The 27538-nt window shown below is 42.7% G+C and overlaps 1 non-coding gene and 1 gene segment (V, D, J or C); one reads left to right on the forward strand and one right to left on the reverse strand.

The window, feature by feature from the left end:
* The window catches only part of LOC128587405 (T cell receptor alpha variable 8-3-like), a 624669-nt gene that overhangs the window by 201069 nt on the left and 396062 nt on the right, over positions 1 to 27538 (reverse strand).
* LOC128589388 (U6 spliceosomal RNA) lies at positions 16903 to 17006 on the forward strand. Its single transcript, XR_008380980.1, has one exon. It is a non-coding gene; the product is annotated as a U6 spliceosomal RNA (small nuclear RNA).

The following is a 27538-nucleotide window of genomic DNA, read 5'->3' on the forward strand; positions in this document are numbered from 1 at the left end:
TGGTTCCTCATGTTGTGGTGACCCCCAACCACAAAATTATTTTCATTGCTACTTCATGACTGTAATTTTGCTACTGTTTTAATTGAGCAAATATGGGGGTGATGGTGGACAGACACCTGTATTTTCTGGAAGCAGAACCCTTCCTGGACAGTCTGAGAAATCCCAGTGTGCTCCCTTGGGATGGCAACCCTATCTGGCAACTACTGTCACACGTTTCCCACTGGAGTTAGTTGGTTAAACTGTAAAAAGTGACAACTAGAAGAAAAAAATGTGAGTCCCATACATCTGCTTCCGTGCCATCATGGGAGAGCATTTTCAGATGCAGAGGCTGAAGTGCATCAGCAGTCAGTGGCCCGCGTGGGAGAAGCTGCTGTAATCACTGGTCATTTCCTGCTGTCTGGGCGGCCTCCCCGACAGAGCACAAGGGTCCCCAGTCCTGGTCACCTCAGGCAGCTCATGGTTAGTGTTCTTGTCACTCTTACTCCTTATCTGAAAATACAGTGAACAAAAAAACTTAAAAAAAAAAAATTTTTTTTTTAAAGGTTTTCTCTGATTTGTTTTATTCATTTACCATAGTCTTTGGTCAGAGGAAGTGATGGAGATCGTTTACTAATCTCCGAGTGGGGGTCCTAATGCCGGCTGTGGGGCCTGGCTCATTTAGGTGGTTTCTGGGGTGCACAGGTTTCCTGTGGCTGAGTCCCTTGACTGGTGGCCTTGTGTGCGGGGAGTGGTGGACCCTGCATTAGCGCTGCAGGAGGCTGCTGGTCTTCCCTGGGCTACAAAGTCTGAATCAGTAGCACAGAAACCAAAGCACTAGGGTGATTCTGTATGGATCCTTCTCATACTGCACCTGTGGGGGAAAGACTGCTCAAATGATTATAGAAAACGATGAAATTCTTTTCTTCTTGGAAGATGTGACGGTTAATTGTAGGTGTCTACTTAACTGGGTTAAGGAATGTCTAGGGAACTCGTAAAGCATTATTTTGGGTGTGCCTGTATGGGAGACTCCAGAAGACACTGGCCTGGGAAGCTGAGTGGAGTAAGGAGGGAAAGATCCATCCTGAATGTGGTCGTGCAGCCGGCTGGGTGCCTGGATAGAACAAGGCAGAGGAAAGGTGAATTGGGTTTCTTTCTCCCCGAACTGGAACACGCTCTTCTTCTGCTCTTAGACATTAGAACTCCAGACTCTCTGGGCTGTGAACCCCAGGACTTATGCAGGCAGCACTCTGGGTTCTCAGGCCTTTGAATTTGGACGTTGACATGCTCCTGGAATTCTAGGGTTTCCAGCTTACAGGCATCTGTCTGTCAGGGGACTTGGTCTCCATGATCGTGTGATCCAGTCCCTTAATTAATCCCCTCTCCTGTAGCTACATTTACATCCTGTTGGTTCTGTATCTCTGGACTTCCTGATGTTAGGAAGGACTTTCTTCTTTCTTCATTTGATAGCTTATTTTCTTAAAAAATATTAAGGTGTCAATTACAAATTTATTTTTTTCTTTCAATCTTTTCTATGAATGATAGAGACCAGTTCCCAGAACCTTCTGGGTCCTCTGGGTTCTTGATCATGTGAGTTCTGTCAGTGGAACCCACAGATCAGAAGTGTGGCTCCTAAAAGCTCTTCCATACCTTGGTTTTTCTAAAATCGAGTGTTTTATTCTAAAATGTGGAAATCTGACCTCTGTAGATAAAGGAGCATTGTTCTGGGCCTTTTGTTTGTATTAAGAACAAAGCAGATTCTTCAACATGAGATAGGCTTTAGCAGATAACTTCTGACTTGTGTCAGTGGGAGCAAGCAGTGGTCTCTTCAGGTTGAAGAAATAATTCCTGAGGCAACTTCTGTGATTTCTTCCTTTACTTGTAAAGAACTCAGTTTAGTCAAGATCCACAATCTGTTTACTAGGTATCTACCCAGAAGAAAAGAAAACATGTTACCATAAGGATATTTGCACTAGAATGTTTATTGTAGCTTAATTCATAATTGCGAAGATGTGGAACCAACCCAAGTGCCCATCAACGAAGAATGGATTAATAAAATGTGGTATATGCATACCATGGAATAGTATTTAGTCATAAAGAAGATGGAGACTTTGCATCTTTCATATTTTTTTGGATGAAGTTGAAGAACATTATCCTTAGTAAAGTTTCCCAAGTATGGAAAAGCAAGTATGCAATGTATTCAATACTAATATGAAGCCAGTAGGTGAACAACTACAGGCTTACAGGACAGAAAAACTGAATCAAACTCAAATGGAGAGGAAGGATATGGTGGGGGAGGGGAGGAAGGAAGGAGACTGGTAAGCTCTCACCTAATGGGCACAATGTCAGGTATATGACACACCTCCTGGGTGAAGGGCTCAAGGACAACTTGGACTCACATAACACATGTAAACAACAAACCAGATTGTACCCTCATATTAATCTCAAATTAAAAAAAGGAAAAAAGAAATTTTTTCTGGAGGTAATTTGTTCATATTACTTTATATGATTAGTATTTATACTAAACCAAAAGGCCTTGATATTTAAAATATATCCTATCCTTCCCTTACCACTGCTTTACCTTTTCAAAGAATGTCTTTCTTCCTTTTGATAGTCTTTCAGGGATACGGGGTGATCATAATACTAATTTTCAGCATAATCTTAGGGTTTTACCAGCTCTCAGTGTGTGCCTAACACCGTCCGAGAGCAGTGAGGATGCTGCAGGGACACATGGAGTCCATGCTGTTTGCTTGAAACAACAGCAAAAGCCACAAGAAGGTGTGTCACTGTGAGTCGGGCTGTGTGGCCCAGATCCAGTTCTTGGATGACATCAGAGGAGAAGGAACTGGGGATTTTTTGACTATTAGAGAAGAACTGTTGGAGGGAAAGGAGCTGTGCAGTGGCCTTAACAGGATTAATATGGTATCAACAGCCTGAAATATACATGGAAGGGAAATGTAGGTGTGTGGAACAAGCCCAAAAGGAATGTTAGAGCTATCAGGGAGCTTGAGGTGCCTAAGGGCCAGTGAGGAAAACAAGCTAACTGGAAGAGAGGCACATTTGGGGAAGAATTAGTAATGAAATTTAGATAACGGTGGGTGAGTAGATTTGGGGAGAGGTCAGTGAGAGAGAGTCAAAAGCGTTTGGACTTGGTAAGTAAAGTTTTTGAGTAGTGAAACGATGTGACCGCACATCTGCAGAGATTGAAGTTTAGCACATGTGATCCACCTCATCACTCTTCCTTCCAATTAGTCACTCAAGTTCTCACCTGCCCTTATTTGCAGTCACCCCGGGTAGGTTCACCTGAACTATCCTCTGTTCTTTCTGTATTAAATATTTCAAGGATCTCTGGATTAGTTTGGGTTTCTTCCGCAAATAAATCCTGAAGCAAGGACTCAGGTGACAGTAGTTTATTTAGGACATGCTATTAGGAAACAGGAGTGAGAAAATGGAGCAATGCTGGGGCTTGATTTTACCAGAATCTCCCAAGAAGCATACAGGATGCTTCTCAGAAACATGGACTTGCAGAACACAGCTAGTGCCTTTATCCACCAGCTTCCTTTTTCCATTGTTTGGTGTTTGGCAGCCGAGGTGGTGATTCCCTAGAGTGGAGCCTACTGTGCTTGCGCGTAGGCTGAGGGTTAGAGGATGCCCTGGGGTAGGAAAAAGAATAACTTACACAGTGTGTGCTTAATGTGGGGTGTTACTTGCTTGAAGCGAGCATGAGATCCCCCAGAATTGTCTACCACAGCCTTGGCTAACATCGGAAATAGACATTTAGCTGGACGACGGCACCTGTGATCCCAGTCACAGTGCTCTCTCTGCGCTGCTCAGATATGAGCTTCCCCACAATTGTAGCCACAGTGTCTAGCGGTGTTGGGGTGGCGGTCATCTCTGTGAAACAGTTAATACAGGAAGGTTGCATGACATGACCTTCAGCTCTCCAGGCCTTTGTTTCTGAGGGTCTCAATTCTTGGTCACTTTGCCTTTTCAGACCTTGTTATGACAACTTCCACTAACTTCTTTTATCAGGCATGAAAAAATCTGGAGACACCAAGGTGAAACATTTAAGTTCCATGCAATTCCTCCACATCCTCATCGTGGTATAACAACCTGGTGCTTTATTATAACCAGGGCCAATTGCCTCCCATTCTAATCACTCTCTCTTTCTCTGCTCGACCACTGATACAGGAGTTCAAAGTGACTTTGGTGGCAGTGACATCTGCAGGTTACTGCATCCTCTGGTGGAAACATCCTTGCAGAGCCTTTTAGAAAGGGAAACACAAATTCTGAAAATGAGTTATAGGGAGTGATATGAGAAGAGTGTATTCACTTCCATTTCTTATTTCTAGACTCCTGCCACAGCACCGTGTATCAGTCCGTGGTTTAGTAAATTTTATTGCTTCTGGAGGAGTCAGCATTCCATCCACAGTGGTGTGACCCTGAGCTGGCTCCACAGCAGAGCCTTTCCCAGGCTGTGCCATCATTCTCTTAGGCCCTCTCTCCTAGTACCATGGACCTAGGTCATCTTTCAATTTTATGGTGCACCCGGTCAACTCTGTCTCACCTGTTGTCTTCTAAATGGATACGTTGAGGACATGAGGTTTTGGATTAGATGGACAATTGAAAGAACAATCAACAATGACAAAAATGGAAAAGATCATGATTCCTGGAGGCAAATTATAAAGATTTTTCTGGACAGAGAAAATGCTTAGAAAGTCTGACCTATTACTGTACCACACAAAGCTCTGAGGCTCAAGTACAATGGCACCACGAAGGCACTCTTTAGAACTGGGAATCCCTGAATGTGTCATTATCTTTACTGTGATCCCAAGAAGGGAAGCTCGCAACATCCATCCCTCCTTGTTTCTTGTAGTCAGAGAGGTGGAGCTTTTACTCCCAAGAGAAGTTGGTGATTTTTCTAGACCTGTTACTCCAGCCCCGCCCAGCCCTGCCCCTTCTCAGACACTGAGGTCTGAGGTTTCTGTAAGCCTCTCCCTGCTGCTTGTCCCACTGTGCCTTTCATGAAAGCACAGAAATACACTGCGGCGTCTCCCAGCTGTGAGTCTGAGATCGTGAGACTGAAGGATTTGGCTGCTTTCTGGAAGTTCCCAGAGAATCGGTTCTCTGTTGCATTCTCTTGCTTATAAGCTTCCTGGCGAATGATGAGAATCATCTGCCCGCTGGGAGGCTGTTTGTACCAGAACAAATAATAATCACTGTTACTGGTGTCATATGTGCAATCCAGGGTCGCCGTCTCTGCCTCCTGTACAGACATCTCTGGTTGAGACTGAGTGACTGTCTGGGCCACAATGGATCCTGTGGAAAGAGGAGAGAAAAGGCTTCTTCACTGGGGTGTTCTGTTACAGAGAGGGACAGACAGAGTCACAAGCTGGCTCCCATCCCCACGCCTTTCTTTTCCACTCAAGCCTCAGGCAGCACATATCTGCTTTCTATGTCCAGGTGGCTGGGCTCTCAGAGACAGGGCAGTTCTGTTCCGTGCATCCTTCCTCTTACTCACAGCCCCATTAGATGCCATTATAATAAGGCCTGCACCTTCCTTACCAAGAAAAGTGGGGAACACCACGGCCCACAGCCAGCTAGCAGGTGTCATGCTGACAGCGTTCCCCTGCAGGGTGAAAAGTCCCCTGCTGTGATCTGGGTTCTCCTCTGTGCTTGGTGACAAGTCTCCTTCAAAGCAGGATATGCTGTGACAGGTGAGGCGATGATCATGTTTCAGTGAGGAAAGGTTTTTAATGTCTTTAGTCTTTATTTCAGAAAATAGGCCTTGGTTATAATTTCCAATGAAAGTGTAAAAGTTTTTCTGCATTCGTTTAGTCTAGGACAATAGTAAAGAGGAAATGGAGCTGGCAAGTTTATTCTTGATAAAACCTAATCTTGGACAGGAGGGGGAAAGGTCGGAGAAAGTGATGGATCTCATTCACAACAGTGACGAACTCTGTGATTTTTCATTTCTTCCTTCTTTAAAAAATAAAAATGACAAAGCAAATCTGATAAAATAAGGATACTTCATTATGGGTGGTATGAATATAGCTATTAATACACTCAATCTTTTACACTTTTATAATTTCTCAAATATCTGCAGATGAAAAGAAAATACAATCTTATGGTTGAAAGGGCACTGGCTAAATTCAGAGAGAATTAAAAGCAGACCATGGGGTGCCTAACTGTGCTTATAGCACACCCTTTGGAGTCCGCCCTAATAAGGCTTGAAGAAGCTGGAGTAGTCATCTGTAGCCTCATTCTCCATCCCTGATCAAGGACTGTTTGGGGCAACGAACCCTTTGGCATTTCTGTCTTGCTCTGCACACCGTCTGCCTTGCTCCCATGGCCAGAAAGCAGTCTGCAGAGCTGCTGGGATTTTCAGAAAGCAGTGTTCAGAGTGTTGAGGTGACTGCCAAGGGAGTGAAGGTGGGGCATCGCCAGCATCTGTTCAGCTCATTCATTGCCCTGCTCAGATCCACCTGTGCTCTGTTAAATCTACTCAGTTAACTAGTGCTTAAAAAAAAAAAAGACACTGGGAGGGTTATTGGGACAAGTTCCATTTGCTGTAGTGGATTCTCTGCTGTATTTCATATTTATTATCTTCCATTCATTCCCGATTCTCTTCCCCTCTGGCTAACACTTCCACTGGGCTAGATTTCTTTCTCAGGGAGGTAACCTTCTGGAGCCCTTCACCCCTGAGGCATCTAAGCCCCTGGCTATTCTGCTCTAGCAGGCCATAGTTGCTGCAATTGCTTGTTTACCATAATCATGACATAAAAGTGCTGAAAATCATGTCAGGGAAACCTCTGCGTTTAGACACATTGCTCAGCTCTCACTAGGCAGTAACATGGTAGTCAGGATCAATTTTCCCTGCCAGTGTACTAACTCCTTTCTTGGCCTTCTGGTCTATTAGCAGGAGGATCCCCAAATATCCAGGCAATGTGTATAACTTTAGGTTTGGCAAAACCTTTTCTGTTTCCCTAGTAGAAGCCTCTTACTACCTTTTTCCCTCAAAGGGCAGCAGGACTACTAGTTGAGCAGAACCTGTACAGTCGTGAGAACAGGAAGCCTTAGGTGGACCATTGAATGTGGGAGTTGATGGCAGATAGTCCTACTTCCACCCCTTGGTGTCCGAGTCTGTGTGTTTTATACAACAGCGACACAGCATTATCTTGAAAAATAACCTTTCAATTTCTCAGAGTGCCCTACCTCACCTAGTGCTGTACCTGAGCCCTTATGTGGTCACTCTAAGTTCTGTTTGGCTAGTAGTCTGTGTCTAATGCTATATATGTAGCCAACAGACATGTGCCCATAGTTACACCCCCTTGGCTATAAAGTGGGTCTGTGGATGAAAAAGAATGTGAGATTGTTTGAATATCATAATAGTCAATTAGACATTCTGAGCCCTCGTGTGGCTACATGTGGCCCTGTGCCAGGAAGAAAAACTCAGACCCAGAACATATATTAATAATAAAAAAATTTCTGAAACCTCCAGGGTGGAAGGGGTCCAGTGTTACCAATACCCCAGGAAGTCAGTGGTTGGTCTCCCTGTGGGATGATTCTGTATTGAAGGTTCATGGACTACTGTGGACAGGATGGATATTTGGCAGGAGAAGTAGCTAAATTAGTCTTGGTGAGAAGCTTCTGGGCTTCTGGAGAACCTCATTTCTGTCCTCTTGGCTAATCCATTCAAAGGTGTATTGTTCAAGTCCTGAAATGGACAGGAACAAATTTCCTTTGGCTGGCTAAAATCATCTGGGTCCACACGGTCGTTTAGTGCTTCCTTGGTCGTGGGCGCTCTCTTGTGGGTGTTGACGTGAAACACTATGATCAGCTAGGCTTCCTGCACTAATTGCTCCATCATTTATGGTCACTCTCAATGTGACTTGCCCTCCTCCTGTCCCACCTGCTCAGGGTTCTACCTCTGATTTTGGTACTTGATCTTCTAAGTCAATGTTTTTAGGATATCAAAATACGTATTTTAAACTTGATGGTCATGGCTTTCAAGATTTTGTATTTTCATGCTGAGCACAGTGGCTCACAACTGTAATCCTATCACTCTGGGAGGCCAAGGCAGGTGGATTGCTTGAGCTCAGGAGTTCAAGACCAGCCTGAGCAAGAGTGAGACCCTGTCTCTAAAAATAGTCAGACGTTGTGATGGAAAACTGTAGTCCCAGCTATTTGAGAGGCTGAGGCAAGAGCACTATTTGAGCCCAAGAGTTTGAGGTTGCTGTGAGCTATGATTCTGTGACACTCTACCAAGGGTGTCAAAGTGAAACTCTTCAAAAAAAAGAAAAAAAACCAAAAAGATTTTGTATTTTCTGTATGTTTTCAAGAGACTACAAAGGAGCTCAAAGGCAAGAATTTTACTCTGTTCTTCCATCGTCCTTTAGTGTTCTTTTTGATATCAAGCCTCAAGTCTTGCACTAATTTTAAGAGCATAAGTGCTTCACACGGAGAAACTAAATACATTAGGGAGTATCTGAAAGCACCATCCCTGTGCACATGGTCTTCAAACTTGGAAGTGTTTGACATTACGTTATAAAAAGGGCCCTCATATTTCTTTTTGCTCACAGCAAACTTAGAAGAATTGTCCCAGGCCCCTTATAAACCTCCAGCAAGGTTTAGGTGCAGGTGCAGGTGCCTGGGGGGCGCTGTGGGCTGCTATAGGGTGGAGTCCTGGAGCTTTGACTCCTGGATGAGCAGGGAGAAGTGCTGATCTCCTTTATTAAGCCTGGCTGTGGATCCTCCCCTGATCTCTTCCCTCACATTTGATGGCATTTGTATCAGGGAGATGAGGCCTCCCTCAGGGTCCCACCTAAACCACATGGGGGTGGGGATCAGAAGCGCTGTCTGCGTCACTGCAGTTCAGTGTGAAGCTGTCGCCTTCCTGGACTTTCAGGGAAGGAGGACTCTGTCCCCTTGGTGGCTGTGCATTTGCCCCTGCTCCAGAGGAATGAAAGATTTCCATGCAGAAACTGTTTACTTTTGTTTTAGAATTTTCCTTATCAGTTTTACATTCCTTAGAGACCCCATTTTGTCCCTGGGATCCTGTTAGGTTTCAGGGCCAGGGCTGCCCCCACTTTCCCTTGTTGCTTGTGCCTTTTCTCCCCTCTTCTCTCCTCCCCACCCCACCCCAGCCCAGGTCAGCTGCACACACAGGAGCATCAGGGAAGCACTCAGGGCGCTGTCCATTCTTTTTCTTCCTCGAGTGAGGCCTGGAACTGACCATGTTCAATGGGACTAGTTCACTCTCCTGGGTTCTTTTGGCTCTTTTGGTTTGGAAGCCCCACGGGAATCTTCATTCTATTTTTACAGCCAATCAAAATGTCACTGTCACATTAAACACATCCTTGAACGTCCTCCCTCCCACTGCTCCATTCACCAGGTTCTAGTTTCCTGCCATGTCCTTTATCAATGGGAACACTGCCCCCTTGTGGTCTGAACTCTTTTATTGTGATTTATTTTCGTTTCTGTCTTTACACAAAGTAATTCGTTATGTTAAATTAAGAGTAGACAGATCAAGCAAAGAGGCAAACAGCAAACAAGACCATAAGAAAACTAACCTAGCATTAAAACATTCATCATTCTCCGGTGATAACTCTGAATATCCCAAACCATGACGAACCCCCCCACTCCCCCCCACCCCCCCCAAACTTCCCTCTCTTCAGCTTTAATGGAAATCTGTGCAGGTCCTTCCCTGAGACTGTAGGACATTTGAAGGTAGAAACAGGGTGAGAGAAGACCTGATTCTTTCCCTACCATAGCTTCAAAATATTTATCATTCTGAACAGTGTTAAATTAGTTAAAAGAGTTAGATTTTTCCCTCAGATTCTCTCTAAAAATAAAACGGAAAATATACTATCTTTCTTTTTATATGTTTTCAGATGTGAGAAAGCAGCTTGGTATCTGGCTAACTGTGAACATGCTAGTGCTCTGCAAACATCTAAGTGCTTCTTATATTTAGATCTGGGCTCCCATGTAGATTTTGGCAATTCCTTGTGTTTACATATTAGTTTTCTGAAACTTTGTTTTAGGGTTTCTGGTATTTGTAGCAATGATGAGGGACTGAAGATAAGGAGAGGCTGGGGAAGAAAGCTCTCTCCTATATTTTGCCTCCGGTTCTCACCCTGCTGATTCTAGGTGCCTACCACTTGCCCACATCTTCTCAGATACGTTTCCTGGATAAAGTCCTGGCCCTGGAAAATTTTTCTCCATTCTTTTCTCCCTTTGCTTCTTACTGTGATCTTGAGGTATGTGGCTGAGCCTCCATGCTGAGAATCTGTGGAAAGTAAAGGTTAATTGTGAATATTACTCTTCCATTTTTCTTCATGTATGGAATTATGTAAAACAGGGAGAGTTTAATTCTCTTGGCATTCCCCTAAGTACTTCTAGGTGCAGTGTTACTGTCCCTCCGACTGGACACAGCTTTCTTCTTGGAGACGCAGGGTCTGGGTAAGAGTGGACACTCCCTGCCCCTGTCCTCACTTTTCTGTCTGAGAAGAAAACAGCAGACACGTGGAATAGTCACTGGAGAATCTGGCTGTCTGTAAATTGGTGCACTTTCCTGGAAATCTTATGTTACTATTATTTTTTAAATTTAATGTATTTTAAAAGCAAATGTATAAGAAAAGCACAGACGACAGACCACATTAACAGCAAGTACTTGCATGTAGGACAAATCGTAAGTGAATGGATGGAATCTACTGTCTAATAAAAATGCTACTAACAGCATTTAAATGCTGTCAACAAGAAATTTACTTTACGTTACAATTGAAATGCTGACATTGTCCAGAAAAATTTAACACATTCATTTATAATTGTTGTGAAATTGAAGTTCTGAAATTTGTTCACTAAAACCTTTTGACATGCATTAATGCTTCACATCCCTGCATTGATATCAGAAATTCACGTACAAATGAAAATGGAACAACTGTCAATACCTGATTTCTATGCTCTAGTTTTCCACTTGTAACCATGTACTGAGGTATCGTTTGACCCTACAGAAAAAAAATCTAACTTTCAAAATTACCAATAGCGGGAAGAATTTTTTGGGTAATGAAATGTTTTCCCATCATGGATTCTTAAGCATGTTCACCATGTAGGCAACATGTTAGCTGGATGTGTTCTGGCATAATTGTTCCATGTTTGGTATAGAGAGCACACAGGTTGGTGACATCTAGAAAGGCCAACCAGATAGGCCTCTCTTGCCTCATGGAAAGCACCAATAGCTGGACTCTGGAAGTGCATATGTGTCTTGAAGTTCTGAACAATTTCCCCACCCGAAGCTAGAAAGAAAGTTTCTGAATCAGAAGTTCAGTGGACTTGTGATAACGTCTAATTCAGAGTATCATGGTATCATGCCTGTAGTGTTAAGGTTTCTTTGCACCTCTAATAGAGGATGGGCTCTTGCAAGTGGCTTTTATAGCCAGTTGCTTCCTGGATGCTTTCCCATGGGTGAATTTGTGGGCAGTCTGCTCTATATGAGCCATGGTGTAAAGTCCTTCTCACTTAACCATCTTGTCCTTTGATTAGAAATTGGCAAGTGAGAGGAGGGCCCTGGTGTTACACAGTGATGGCAGGGTGGTGACAGCTGCAAATATCCCTATGATTATTCTTTTTCCCTATCAGAGAATCCCCAAATCACATTAAGTCTGAAACCACAGAAATGCTAGACAAGTTCCTAGTTTTTTTGTTATTTTTTAAACATATTTCTGTCTATTGATAAGGATACCAAGAATGTTCTCCAAGAAGGGAATTTTAGTCTGGAGAAGAGTAGCAGGAGCTAAACCAGTTGCTTGCAAGAAGTAACATTTAAATGAATGTTTCCCTTAGACTTTTCTCCTGTCCTATCTCCAGTATGGTGCTTTCAACATTCTAGGTAAGTATGGTAGGCATATGTCTAGTTGAAGATGATTAAAGATTTTGCTGAGCAATGATAAGCAGAGGTGGTGGCAGGTAAACAATAACTGGGGAGTGCTGTTACCTCAAAATGTTCATTCAACTTAACAACGTGAGACCCTGAAGAAAGTGTACACAATGGAATATGTTACCTGGACAGTTGGGCAGATGAGAAAAACACACCTAAAACTTAATTAACTCGAAGGGGAGTGCTTAATGGGCACAGCACTTTCACCTATGGGAACAAAGCATTGAGAGCAACGTGTTTGCAGCTTCCAGTCAGGAGCTTAAAAACTGACACAGGAGCTAAGAAGAAAAATCACATGATTATCTCTCTTGATGCAGGAAAGGCATTTGACAAAATGTAACACGCATTCATGTTAAAAAAATCACAAAGGCGGTGCCTGTGGCTCAAGGAGTAGGGCGTCGGCCTATACCTGCCATATACCGGGAGTGGCAGGTTCAAACCCAGCCCCGGCCAAAAAAAAATGAAGACAGACACAAATCATCACAAACAGAAATTAATTAGTAATTATTTAACATAAAAGTGCTTATGTCACAACCCCACACCAGCACCGACTAATGGGGAAGCAGAAGAAGATTTCCTACTAAAGCAGGAGGAGGATGAAGAGCCCCGTCACCTCTGCCGCTGCTCAACCTTGTGTGTGATTGATAAGCAGTGCTCCCTCAGCCCAGATGAAAATAATTAGAAGCATAAGAATTGGAAAGAAAGAGGTAAAAATATCATCTGCAAGTTTGCAGAGGAGATGATTGTATAACAGAACACCTAAAAGAAATCAAACACCATAATAACCAAAAGACTGGGGATAATATAAACAACTTTAAAAAAAGAATTGATGAAAAGAAAAAAAGGGCGGAGCCTGTGGCTCAGTGGGTAGGGTGCAGGCCCGATATACTGAAGGTGGTGGGTTTGAGTCCGGCCCCGGCCAAACTGGAAAAAAAAAAAAAAGAATTGATGTAATTCTTATGTCAAAACAAGAAACAGTTAACAGAAAGTGTGTAAGAAGAGAGCACATTTACTACTGCAGAACAGTGAAAAGAAGAGTAAGGAAAGAAAATTCCTAAGTGAAAAATTAAGACTAGGTAGACAGGTCAATTAAAAGGATAGCAAATCAGTAATTAGGCCCAGCTGTATATGAACATGTAATATATGATAAAAACGACATCTCAGATCAGTGTGAGGGGAGATGACTTTTGAGTGAATATGTTGGAATAACTTATATTCCTTCTAGATATCAGTTTGCCGGTGTCAAATGTGAGTGTGTTTGGGTTCAGTTTGAAACCAGTACTCTTCATACTGACTGTGGTCATGTACTCTTGAAAGTGTATGAAGACTTTCCTAAAACTGGTCTGCTCTAGAACATGCTAGAGGCTCAGATGTCATGCTGCTGCTGCTTTTTTCCCATTTCTCTTTCCATCATCACCCTTTCATACCACTACTTCATCCCACCTTCGCATCCCACTCAAGAAAAAGTACACATCTCAACCCTCCTGAATTGTGCCTTTCTCTCAGTGCTAAAAAATGTCCAAGGTACCAAATAAAAAGACAATTACTTAGCTCTAGCTTCTGAGGGGAAGTCCCCAATAGCAAAGGCAAAATATATTGCAAGAAAAAGATGTATTTCATTTAGCACAGCCTCTATGCCAGGTTCATTCCTTTATCCACCTTAGAATTAGGATTATGAAATGAGTGGTTGTCACTGGACACCATCACGTAACCGATATTGAGTTGAAAAATAGAGTCAGAGTTTTTTTGATAGAAAATAAATCTAGTGGGACTAGGTTGTTGACAACATGGAGTGTGAGAAAAAACCAAAAGTTAATGTAGATTCCAAAATTTTGGGCTGTGGTAACTAGGTGAGTGATATCACCATTTTCTCGAAATGGGGAAGAGTGTGAGAGGGCCTGATATGGAATCAGGCATTATGTTTTAGATATGCTGAACTTTAGATGCCAGTTAGACATACAGAGCAGATGTTGCATTGGCTATAGTATGTATAAGCCTGGATTTCAGTGGAGAGGGCTGGGATGAAGGTGAATGATTGGGAATCATCAATGCATAGGTGGTAATGAAAGCCATGTTCCTGGATGAGATCACTTAGAGAGAGAAGGTTGAGAGTATCTGTGTGAGGACTAAGCCCTGAGATATGCAACATCAAGAGGTCAGCAAGAGGATGAGCTAGAAAAGGAGAGTGAGGAGGAGTGGACTGGGAGGGTGAAGGCAAACCTGGAAGGGATAGTATCCCTAGTTTCTGGTAGAAAACAGTCATAACGTCAAACTATTCTGAGAGATTCAATAAGATAAGGAATGGTAATAGGCCATTGGTTTTGTGGCTGTGCAAGTCATTGGTGACCTTAGCAGAGTGATTCCAGGGGAACAGTAGGGATAAAAATCTGCTTGGACAGGGTTCAAGTAAGGGAGGAGTTAAGGAATATAGTGAATTTGGAAAACCTTTTAAAGGAACTGTGTTAGTAAGTCAGATAAGGAACAAAAAGGCTGTAAACTGTTTTACCTATTGAATCCCAAATGCTATCTTAATCAAATGAGGATAAATTGGAATTAAAATTTATGTTTAAAGATATTTATCATAAATGCTGTTTATTAAAAATTGGAAATAATTGGCTTGGTGCCTGTGGCTCAAGTGGCTAAGGTGCCAGCCACATACACCTGAGCTGGCGGGTTTGAATCCAGCCTGAGCCTGCCAAATTACAATGACAACTACAACCAAAAAATAGCCAGGCATTGTGGTGGGCGCCTGTAGTCCGAGCTACTTGGGAGGTGGGGGGCAGGAGAATCACTTGAGCCCAGGAGTTGGAGGTTGCTGTGAGCTGTGATGCCACGGCACTCTACCCAGGGCAACAGGCTCTGCCTCAAAAAACAAACAAACAAAAAAAAAATTGGAAATAATTAAAGTGTGTGAAACCAGGCACATTATAAAATTAAGTATGGTATATCCCTGGTGTGGATAATCAATTCAAACTATAAATGCCAAGAATTTTTAGTAATAAAAGAACATAAAATTGTTCCTACCATATGATGTAATAGTGTACAAAAATGTGAAACAATAAAGTAAAAATAAAAAAATGGAAACAAAAATAAAATAAATCTAGACATGAGTAAAAATAATGAGTTCCTAAATTTATGTGAGAGATTATGAATTTTTAGCTTTTTTGAAAATTTTCCAATCCAGAATATATGAAACAAGCATAGAATTAATATGGTTTTTATTTTCCATTATAAAGCAGAGCAATGATTATCTGCCTTTCCATTCTTCTGTGTATTTTGACTAAAAAATGCATTTATGCACCATAAATTCAGCTCATAAAGTAGAATATAATCAAAAGTATACCCCTTTTGTTTTGGCTATAATAATGAATGGAGCTATTGGTTATAAATGACATAATCTCACCTCATGCTGCCTTGATCTCCAAAGAGACTATTTGGACGTTTGTAGCTTCAGGCAGAAGTAAATTTACAGTCTCTAATGCTCTCGGAAATCTGTCTTTCTTCATAGCTCAGTACTGCCTTCCTGCGTCTCTTAGCTGAAGATGTGAATGAGATGCCCCTGAAGTTACGCGTGACTAAGATGCGGCAGCTCGACTGGTCAGAAAGAAACAAGAAAACCGCACGTGTCCTCTGAGGCGGCTCTGCCTGCCAAGCAGCTGTACTCACGTGTCGCTTGCTTCTTTGTGTTTAACTTCTTTCCTACAATAATTTACAGCTTTGAGATGCCGTGAATCTGAAAGTAACTCTTTCAAATTTGATTATATGATAGATTAAATAAAGCCAACGTTGAATGTGTCCTTTGTGACAAATTTTCTCTGTGCATGGATCCGCTCCTCCTTCTCCCTTTCTCCCAAATTGTTCTTTGTCCCTTCTACCCAGTCAAGAGCCAACAAGAGTCTATAGCACTACTGGAGCAAGAAAACCTTTTCCTGGTAGAAACAGGGAGAGTGGGATGATTCTAAATCCAGGGATTGCTTTTCTAGACGATCCATTCTGGATAGATATTTGATGCAAAGGAAAGGTGCAAAGTTTCCCCAGAAGTTTCCAAACAAAAGCCTTTCTTCCTCAGTCAATTACATTTCTCTTCTTCATTGTTCTCAGTTTTTAATTTTAAAGAATACTTTTCTCTTTGAGTGATGCAGAAATAACAGCAAAAGACAGAATTAGTTTTACTATAATGTTGACGTCTACTTTTAAATTGCTTGCTTGATTCTAAAATCCTGCACGAATTAATGGAAAAATGGAACTCCAAGATCTCTGGAAGTTTAGCATATGGCTGCCTGAAGAACCACTTTACTTGATGTACATCACACCAAGCTTTTCTAAGAGTAAACCAAATTAGATACCAGGTGTGTTTGTGATGGTCCAAGAAAGACACAGGAGGGTAAGTTAGAAATTAACCCTAATGTCTAAGGACTGTGTGCCTGGTTTATCTTTATGGCAACTCAGTACCCTGATGAGTAGGGAAGAATATGGAACATGTCAAAACCAGGCCTGTAAAGTGCCTGGGCTAAGTAAAATCTCACATCCATTCAGGAGCTATTTTGAATGGAAATCACCCAAAGGCGGCTTCTGCAGCCAGACTAGGAAGAGAACAAAGTGTAAAACAGAGAAGGATGGAGCTCTGTTTTATTTGGTCTGTGTTATGTGATATGAAAGTTTGTCCTTTATGTGGTTCATGAGTGCAGAGAAACTGTTATTGTCCCCCTGTCCCCAAATAAAATCCATGCTGGAAACTGATCATAAACGTGCAATAAATTTGGGAAAGTGTTGGGATTTTTCCTTTCCTGCAATATGGGCTATTGGTGGATAGCAGAATTGCTCGGGGAAAAGGAAATTTATCTGTCCATTGAATCAATTATTATGGAAATACAGTTTTTCAATACAATTAGAAATGTACTTATAAAGGCACATCAGTGATGTTATTTGACAGTTTAAATTTAGATTAAAGGCTCTTTTTGAAAAACAATTTCAAGATAGTTCCTAATGTTGTGCTTGCTTCGTTAGCACATGTACTAAAATTGGAATGATACAGTGATTAGCATGGCCTCTGTGCAAGGATGACATGCAAATTTGTGAAGCATTCCATATTTTTGTCTCTTAGTTTTATAAATATATATATATGTTCAAAATAAAAAAAAGATATTTCCTAATGTTGTTTATGGCAAAGATGAATTATCTCCTACCGTGTTTTCTCTTTGTCTGGAAGGGAGTCAGTGCTGGGCTACGGGCAGTCTTCTCACACTAACAAGTGCCTCAAGTTAACACTTCATCTTATCTCACAGCCCTTCCCAATAAAAACTCCCCTTTCATTCATATTCAAAAACTTTTAATTTCCTAAACTATTCTTGTTAATTATTTCTTTTCTTTTTTTTTTTTTTTGTAGAGACAGAGTCTCACTTTATAGCCCTCAGTAGAGTGCCGTGGCCTCACACAGCTCACAGCAACCTCCAACTCCTGGGCTTAAGCGATTCTCTTGCCTCAGCCTCCCGAGTAGCTGAGATTACAGGTGCCCGCCACAACGCCCGGCTATTTTTTGGTTGCAGTTTGGCTGGGGCCGGGTTTGAACCCGCCACCCTTGGTATATGGGGCCGGCGCCTTACCGACTGAGCCACAGGCGCCGCCCATTGTTAATTATTTCTTGATCATTGCCCTTGATAAGTTTATCCTCTCTGGAATGTGTTTTCTTGCCATCTCCCACATTAAAAATCCTACACATCCTTCAAGTATATGTCCCAAATCCAATTTCCATAGTGTCGGAAGTGACTTTTTTTTTTTTTAATCCATGATGTGTTTTACAAGCTCTTTCATTTTTTTTAATGCTGTTTGCTCCCATGCAAAACTTACCACTTTTAGCTTTGCAGAAAATCATATCAGTTTTCAATCCATTCTGCAGTTTCACCAGAAAGTGGACATTCTGCCTTTCCTTGAATATTCTCTGTAATAATATTTGATAATATTTGATAATAATATTTGATGCCTTGAAGCAGGCTGTTTCAGTTTGAGAAACCTCTAATTCCTAGTTCTTCCTTCCATAAAGCTGAAATTTAGAATTTATTCAAATTCTAACCATTGGTCATAAATTGGCCTTTACACATGGGTATAAGTAAATACTGTATAACTAGTTATTCATTAGAACATAGTTTGGTTTGTGTTTATTGAAAAAAATGATGTCGTCCTATAGCTACCATCTAGTGGGAGACACATTCTCCTGTCTGTTAGAAAATAAGCTATTTGTGTACAAGCATTGCGCCTGATACCTTTTTATGTTGCCTAACAAAGTATGTAGAGAGCAGGAAACAGAAAGCCCTTGGATGTGGATTATGTAAAACGTGATTTTGTGCAGATTAGAAGAAGTGAGTGAGTGGTCCCTCTCATGGGCTTTGTAAGTTCTGAAGATGTTAGGGGGTCCCCCCGATTATGGGGCAGAAGTTGGTGGCTGAGTCCGTGACCTGCAAGGATGGACTAAACATGTGCTCTTACCCTTGGGGCTTTTACCCTTGCTTTCTGCTTTATCTCTGTAATACTGAAAATTGCAAGGACGAGTTCATTCATAGCACTGTGTCTGAGGCATAAAATCCAATAAGCCTTGTGTAACTGCCATTAAAAATAGAAACCTGTCTTTCCTGGACACGAGTCTGGGGGATTCTGGTCCACTGTCTGTTCAAAGGGAAACAGTTACAGAAAGTCAGGCATCAGTTCTGCAGTTATTAAAATGATTCATTTTATTGTCCCAAGTTCCCTGGAACACCTTAAAAAGTCACCTTGCACTTATTTTTCTTGCAGTCTTTTTGGGAATACCATTTATATTTTGCTTTTCCCTGTTAGGAGACATCCCAGTTTATATCTTCAGTGATGCCACAGGATCACTAGGGAAGGTCTTTGGGAATCATTCAATCTTTCTCCCATCCCGATGTTGCCATAAGGAGTCCATTCACCTGTCACTCATGCCAATTAGAGAAGCAGATGATAGATCAATATTTTCACTTGATTGATAGAAATGACAGTGATTTTGGAAAGCAGGGAGGATATCTCCTTAGAGAGCTCCTCTGCCTTCCTGTTCTCCTTTGTTATTTTTATACTCTCATAGCCAAAGCAAACATTAGCAATGTTATCAATCATCATAGCACACATTAAACAGAGCTCCCACATAGGTTCAAGGTTACAAAATATTCCCCGAATTTCAAAGTGGTTACATGTTCAAAGCATTCCTACTCTCAACTAAATGAATAGCTAGTCAACACTTTACTAAGTGTTGAAGTGCACTGGGTCGTTGACCAGCACTATGGCCCTTGGGGCATCCAGTCTTCTACATTTGTCTGTGTCAGAGTCCTTGTAAGTGAATTAATAACTCCAGATGGTGGCACATGGGCCCGTCTGGTCCTGCCAGGACCTGCTAGCAGCACTGTACTTGTCCTGGTTACTTAGGATAACAGTGGCGACATCATTAAGAGAGATGAATGAAATATCTCCCATCTTGCAATTACTACCCTAGAGAAAGTGAGAAGAGACTGTAAATGTATGTGTGGTACTGTACTGTTTTCATGCATTTATTTTTTATTTTCTAGCTACATGTCTGTTACATTAATGAGACTGAGATGCTATAGAATTTTGCCACCCTTTGGGAAGGCAAAGAGTCTAGTGGTATAGGGGTCACACGTACATTGCGTGATTCTAGGTAAATTAACTTTTGGGGGCTTTAATAATAATAATTTTATTATTAGTAGTATTAAATTAGTAATTTAATAATTACTAATTATTAGGATAATAATAGTACCTGTAATGTAGATTTGTTGGGACTAGTACACGAAATCATACCTATGACCCACCTATCAGAATGTACGGCACATGAACATATTCGGTGAGGGTTAGCTAGAACTAATATTATCTCAGCACAATATTGTAACTACTATTAATTTTCAGCAGGCCATGCTGTCATTTGAGTTAGCTTAGAATCCTGAGTTAACAAACTATGGGCGAGATGGCAAAATAACAAATTTATCATTGTTTATCATGCATAAGAATGAAAATATCATAAATTCATTAACTTCATTCACAAAAGTTAAAAAAATTATATCTGTGTATTAAGGAATGTTGTAAGCAGTGTTGCTATTGAAATGAATACAACTCTATCCCTGATAACAGAAGTTGGCATTTTAATTGGGAGATAGTGAAAAACACATACAAATAGCACAGTGTGTTAGATTTGCTACATTAGAAATATGTGGTATGCTTAGGTTTTCAGTTTGTTTAAGAAAAGGAGAAAGTGGTTAGTTTTACTGGGGCAAGAGTCAGGACAAGAACTGGCAGAGGAGGGAAGCTTGTAAACCTCCATCATAGCCGAGGGGTCAGGTGCAGATGGGCATCCCACACTGCAGGAACAGCGCCAGCAATGGCCCAGGTGCAGGAAGCAACTTCATGTTCTGACATGACAGGAGTGTATGGGGATTGGGGGATGGGGATAGGGCAACAGATGAGGTTGACTTGCTAAGCGGAGGACTGATTAATCCATCTCTAGATGATCCATTACTGTTCACCCTGTCAGGCATGGGCGGTGCTGCAGAGACAGAGGTGGCCTCTGCTCTGCTGGACTTACACTCGGAATAGTCACATTTCTCCATTTCTCTGGGAAATTGTGCTTCAGGGAAGTGGGGGTAGACATGATCTGATTTTTACTATAGGAAGATCACTTGGGTGGCTGTGAAAAACAATGTTTGAAGCAGGCGCAATTGAGGACAGAGAGACTAGGGGAATAATTATTTGTGAGTTGAAATGAGAGTTGCTGGCTGAAGACACTAGAATAAGGGTGCAAAGGAGAAACAAGCGCTGGTACAAACTTGGTAACAAGCCTGAATGTGCGAGTAGTGGTGACTCACTGGGCCTCAGGGGTAAAGGAGAAGGTAAAATCTGAACAATGCTGGGAGGCTGAAGCAAATGGATCACTTGAGGCCAGAAACTCAAGACCAGCCTGGGTAACAGAGTGAGACCCTGTCTCTAAACAATCAAAAATAAATTAGCTGGGCCTGCTTTCCTGTAGTCCTAGCTACTTGAGAGCCTGAGGGTAGAGGCTTGCTTGAGGCCAGTAGTTTGAGGCCACAGTCAGCTATGATCCTACATTGCACTCCAACCTGGGAGACAGAGGGAGCCCCTTGTCTCTTAAGAAAAACAAGGAAACAAAAAACCAAAATTTCAGGAATAGCCTAATGGCATCTTTCTTGTGTGAGAGAAATGCTTTCACTGAGCTTGGTATTTAACCCACTTTTCCAGAGAAGCAGAAGCTTGGGTGCTGAGCTGAGCTGAGGTGTGTTGTCCCAGGAGCTGATGTGTTTTGAGTGAATAGTGGGAGTGGGGAGTTTGGAATCTCAGTTAGGACTGGGCAATTTGGCCTTGGCCTCCCCTTGGCCTTGCCCAGATCTGGTTACTCCCACCACTCATTCTAAACATAACTCCAACCTAAGCTCTGGAACCCACTCAGTGGACTTAATTATTTCAGTTGTGAGAGTGTCATTCCAAACTCTCCTTCACTCAGTGTAAGTGGACAGACAGAAATAAATCCTCCACAAGGGTGCTTAAACATGGAGGGGACCATTATTTTACTTCTTCTGGAGAAAACAGTGATTTTCTCTGCATGTTCCGTAACCCTGGACTCTCCCTCCCTCCCCACTTCTGTACAGATGCTGAGGTCTGAGGTTTTTGTAAAGCTCTCCCTGTGGCTTCTCTCACTGTGTCTGTAATAGTACTCATATCTCCAACTGCGCTCTGCTAGAGCACAGAAACACACTGTGGTGTCCTCCAGCTGTGAGTCTGAGATCGTGAGACTGAAGAATTTGTCTGCTTTCTGGAAGTTTGCAGAGAACCGATTCTGTCTTGCATTTTGTTGCTGATCAGATGCTTGCCTGAAAATGAGAATCATCTGCCCGCTGGGAAGCTGTTTGTACCACAACAAATCATAATACTTTTCACTAGTGTCATATGTGCAGTCCAGGGTCACCGTGTCTCCTTCCCGCACAGACATCTCTGGTTGAGACTGAGTGACTGTCTGGGCCACGCTGGATCCTGTGGGCAGAGGAAAGAAAGGGCTTCACTGGGTGTCCTGTCAGAGAGAGGGACAGACAGACTCACGAGCTGCTCCCCGTCCCCACACACCTTTCTTCTCCTTGATCCAAACCTCAGGCAAAATCCTCCATCTCTCTCACCCACAGTGTCTGGGCCCATGAGGGGATTAGAGCCTGTGCCATTATTCCTCTTCCTTCCTACTCTCCAGCCCTGTGGGATACTAGTCAGAGCCGATACAAGTAGGTGCTTCCTCACCAAGACAGGCGGAGACCACGAGTGCCAACACCCAGCCGGGGCGTGTCATGCCGGCAGCTGCCTCCTGCAGGCTGAGCAGCCTCCTGTTCTGCCCTGGACCTTGTTATCAGCTGTGTCCTGACGTCACTGCTTCAGGACAGGAAGTGGGAGGTGTGTGCTGTGGCCTCCCTCAGGAAAGCTCACCAGTGCTTTTGGTCTTTGGAATAAAACTGGCTATACGATGTGAAATAAAAAAGATGTCAGAGTTGTAACTCAGTCTGGGATCCAAATGAAGAAGAGCAGGAGCTGGTAAATTGTTTTTGTAAAGATGCAATTTGGAGAGGAGGATGAGTGGAGGAAAGACAGGCCAAGTTAACATGACCTCAATTTTCTCCATAAGCTTCTCTTTCTTTCTCTCTTTTCTTTTGCTTTCTTTCTTCTTTTTTTTCTCCTCTCCTCCCTTTGTCTTTTTCTCTCTTTATTCTCCTCCCTCCCTCTCTTTCTTCCCTTCCCTCTTGAGGCCAATATGAAAAAAATAGTCTTGGGTTGTGATAAAATAGGTATTGGTTATAGTATTCTTTGACGTAACTGTATAATTTTGAGAAATGATTAAAATAATGGCGAATAACACTCAGATAGTCTAAAGAAAATTGAATCCAGGATTTTGACATCTAATTGCACTGCAATTAGCTGAGGACTTTTTTTTTTTCTCAAAGAATAGCTGATTCTGGTTGTGTCAGGGAGCTCTACAATCCTGGTGGCAAGTGTTGCTGTACGGACCTTTGTGCTCTTCTGTTAATGACTCTGTGAAGGAAGGATCAGAACAAGCAACATCACCTCCACCTGGGAACATCCTGAGTGGCACGTCTGGCAGCTCGTCACTGGCATCTCGGTTGTCCTCGTGTACACTCTCTTCCCCGGGAGGAGAGAGGTCAGGAACCACAGTCTCCATTTCATAGAAGAGGGGACAGGGCAAAAGTGAAAACTCACAATTCAGGGGCCACTAGTCTCATTTGCATTAATTTTCTCTCCCCATTGAATTTGTGTCATCTAGTCTTAGCTAAGGCCATCTTCATGGCCCAGCTTTATGTAAAAAATTTCCCCCGTAAAACAAGGAGAATAAAAGGCTAAATTCAAAGCTAAGTTGCCCTGTAGACCGTGGTGGCTGTAATGCTCTTATTTATTGTTTTCATTTGGAAAGAGTGGTGACGTGAGCATTGTGCCATAGCTGCTCTCAGCTCCAGAGACTTCTTACGGTGCAGCTTTTTGAGTTGCTATGAGGGGCACAGATTTCCCCCGTGTTTGCTCAGTGTTAGACTTCTGCTGCACCTTCTGAGTTCTGGGCAAAGTCACAGGACATTGGTAACTGTCCTATTACTTTCTGATTCCCCCCTTTTTCTTCTCCAGTCTCAACAGGAAACTCTAGATGATCGGGCTGTCACGTCTCCTACTCTCAGTCCCCCTGAAGCTGTGAGTTCACCCATGAGGCTCTAGGAATGGATGTTTTCTTTCTCTGAAGGTCCCTGTAATGCTGGTTAGGATCCCAAGCCTGAGGCTTCATCTTGCCATCTTAGTGTTTTGTGACTCTTGGGCCCAGTCAGTCAGAACTTTAGTATCTTGTATGCATCATCCAATTAATTCCCAACTTCCATAGATAATCAGGTTATTAAACCCTTAAGATAATAAAATGTATAACGAAGAACATTTAATTTTGTAAATATGGGGATGATGGTGGACAGACACCTGTATTTTCTGGAAGCAGGACCCTTCCTGGACAGTCTGAGAAATCCCAGTGTGCTCCCTTGGGATGGCAACCCTATCTGGCAACTACTGTCACACAATTTCCCACTGGAGTTAGTTGGTTAAACTGTAAAAAGTGACAACTAGAAGAAAAAAATGTGAGTCCCATACACCTGCTGCCGTGCCATCACGGGAGAGCATTTCCAGATGCAGAGGCTGAAGCGCATCAGCAGTCAGTGGCCCGCGTGGGAGAAGCTGCTGTAATCACTGGTCATTTCCTGCTGTCTGGGCGGCCTCCCCGACAGAGCACAAGGGTCCCCAGTCCTGGTCACCTCAGGCAGCTCACGGTTAGTGTTCTTGTCACTCTTACTCCTTATCTGAAAATACAGTGAACAAAAAACTTAAAAACATTTTCTTAAAAAGGTTTTCTCCAATTCGTTGTATTCATTTACCATAGTCTTTGGTCAGAGGAAGTGATAGAGATTGTTTACTAACCTCTGAGTGGGGGTTCCAATACAGAGTGTGGGACCTGGCTCATTTAGGTGGTTTCTGGGTGCACAGACTCAGAGGTAGGTCGCTGAGTCCCTTGGCTGATGACCTTGTGTATGGGCAGTGGTGGACCCAACCTTAGCACTGCAGGAGGCTGCTGGTCTTCCTGGGCTACAAAGCCCGAGTCAGTCAGGACAGAAACAAAAGCATCAGGGTGATTCTGTGTGGATCCTTCTCACTCTGCACCTGTGGGGGAATAACTGTTTAAATGATTATAGTAGACGATAAAATTCTTTTCTTCTTGGATGAAGTGATGATTAATTTTATATGTCTATTTAACTGGGTTAAGGAATGTCTACAGAATGGATAAAGTATTATTTGGGTTGTGATTGTGAGAGAGATTCCAGAAGATATTGGCTTGGGAGTCTGAGAGGAGTAAGCAATAAAGATCTGTCCTTAATGTGGCCGTGCAACCAGCTGGGTGTCTGGGTAGACTAAGGCAGAGGACAGGAGAACTGGGTTTTGTCTCTCTAGGAGCTGGAACATGCTCTTTTTCTCCTGTTCTTAGACATCAGAACTCTAGGTGCTCTGGGCTCTGAACCCCAGGACTTATGCCGGCAGTACCCTGAGTTCTCAGGCCTTTGAGTTTGGACCTTGCGGCTTGGCGCCTGTGGCTCAAGAGGCTAAGGCGCCAGCCACATACACCTGAGCTGGCAGGTTTCGAATCCAGCCTGGGCCCGCCAAACAACAATATGGCTGCAACCAAAAAAAAAAAAAAAAAGAATTTGGACCTTGCTACGCTCCTGCCATTTCAGGGTCTCCAGGTGGCAGACATCTGTCTGTTAGGGGACTTGGTCTCCGTGACTGTGTGATCCAGTCCCCTAATCAATCCCCTCTCCTGTGGCTACATGTACATCCTGTTGGTTCTTTCTGGACTTCCTGATGTTAGCAAGGACTTTGTTCCTTCTTTGTTTGATAGCTCATTTCTAAAGAATATTAAAGTGTCAATTAAAACTTTATTTTGTCTTTGAATCCCTTTTGTGAATAATAGAGGCCAATTCTCTGAAACTTCTGAGTCCTCTGAGTTCCTGATGATGTGAATTCTATCAGCCAGAGCCAGCAGATCATAAATGTAGCTCCTAAAAGCTCTTGCATGTCTTGGTTTTTCTAAGATCATGGAGGATTTGATACCAAAATGTGGAAATCTGACCCAGACTCTGCAGATAGAGAAGGGTTGTTGTAGTCCTTTTGTGTGTGTTGGGAACATAGCAGATTCTTCAACAGGAGATAGGCTTTAACAGGTAACTTCTAACTTGTGCAAGTGGGAGCAAGCAGCACCCTCTTCAGGCTGAAGTAGCTAAACTGGTCTTGATAAGAGAAAACTCATGCTTCTGGATTTCTGGGCTTCTGGAGAACTTCAATTCTGTCCCCTTAGCTAATCTATTTAAGGGAGTATTGTTCAAGTACTGAAATGGACAAGGACAGACATCCTTGGGGTGGTCCACATCCTCTGTGTCCGCATAGTCATTTAGAGCTTCCTCAGAGGTGGGTGCTCTCTTGTGGGTATTGATGTGAAACATGATGATCAGCTGGGCTTCCATCTGCACTCACTACTCTGTCATTTATGGTCACTCTGAATGTGACTCACCTCCCCCCCAACCAGGGTTCTGATCTTAGAAAAGAGCAGGATGCTGGGTACATTTCAAAAAGCCTCACTGTTTTAACCTCTGGTCTTACTCCTTAACTTGTTCTCTAGCCCCATATTCCATCATCTTGAGTTCCCTTTCTCACTCTGCCTTTATGAACTTCTTACCACTTTCCCTCAGATTGTGGTATTTGATCTTCAAAGTCAATCTTTTTGGAATATCAAAATACATATTTTTTTAAATGCAGAATTTGATGGTTACAACTTTCAAGATTTTGTATGTTCTGTATCTTTGTGAAAGTCTACAAAGGAATTTGAAGGCAAGAATTTTACTCTGTTCTTTCTTTGTTCTGTAGTGTTCTCTCTTTTTTGATACCAAGCCTTAAGGTTTGAACTAGTTTAACAGAGTAAACTTCACACTGAGAAGCAAAATACATTAGAGAGTATTTGAAAGCACCATCCCTCTGCACATGGTCTTCAAATTTGGCAACAATTGACATTAAGTTATAAAAAGAACCTTTGTATTTCCTTTTGCTCACAGCAAAGTTAGAGTCAGTGTCCCAGGGCCCTTAAAGAACACCCTGCAAGGTTTAGGTGCAAGTGCAGGTGCGTGGGGGGCACTGTGGGCTGCTGCACAGAAGAGCAGGGTGGAGTCATGGACCTGGGATAAGCAGGGAGAAGTGCTGATCTCCTTTATTAAGCCTGGCTGTGGATCCTCCCCTCATCTCCTCCCTCAATTTTGATCACATTTGTGTCAGGGAGATGAGGCCTCCCTCAGCGTCCACTTAAACCACTGGAGGAAATCGGAAACACAGTCTGTGTCACTGTAGTTCAGTGTGAAGCTGTCGCCTTCCTGGACTTTCAGGGAAGGAGGACTCTGTTCCACTGGTGGTTGTCCATTTGCCCCTGCTCCAGAGGAATGAAAGAAAGGTTTCCGTACAAAAGCACTTTCATTTTATTTTATTTTAGAGTTTGTATTACATTCCTTAGAGACCCATTTTATGCCTGGGATCCTGTTAGATTTCAGGGCCAGGGCTGCCCCCACTTTCCCTTGTTGCTTGTGCCTTTTCTCCCCTCTTCTCTCCTCCCCACCCTACCCCAGCCCAGGTCAGCTGCACACACAGGAGCATCAGGGAAGCACTCAGGGCGCTGTCCATTCTTTCTTCTTCCTGGAGCCTCTGCTGCTTCAGTTGGTGGCCTGGAACTGACCGTGTTCAATGGGCCTAGTTCACTGTCCTAGATTCTTCTGGCTTTGTTGGTTTGGAAGTTGTAGGGGATCTTCACTGTTTTCACAGCCAATGGAAAATGTCACTGTCACATTAACCCACTCTCTTTTTTTTTTGTGTGTGTGTGTGAAGTAGGGAAGGTTTATTTTTGCAAAAGCAATGCTCTGTACTATAGTGTGGAGGCCCGTTGGGTGCTCTTTTCGGGTGTTTGCATTTTGTGCAGCCGGAAAAGGGAAG

This window comes from Nycticebus coucang, chromosome 6 (assembly GCF_027406575.1).
Source record: "Nycticebus coucang isolate mNycCou1 chromosome 6, mNycCou1.pri, whole genome shotgun sequence".
Classification (NCBI taxonomy): domain Eukaryota; kingdom Metazoa; phylum Chordata; class Mammalia; order Primates; family Lorisidae; genus Nycticebus; species Nycticebus coucang.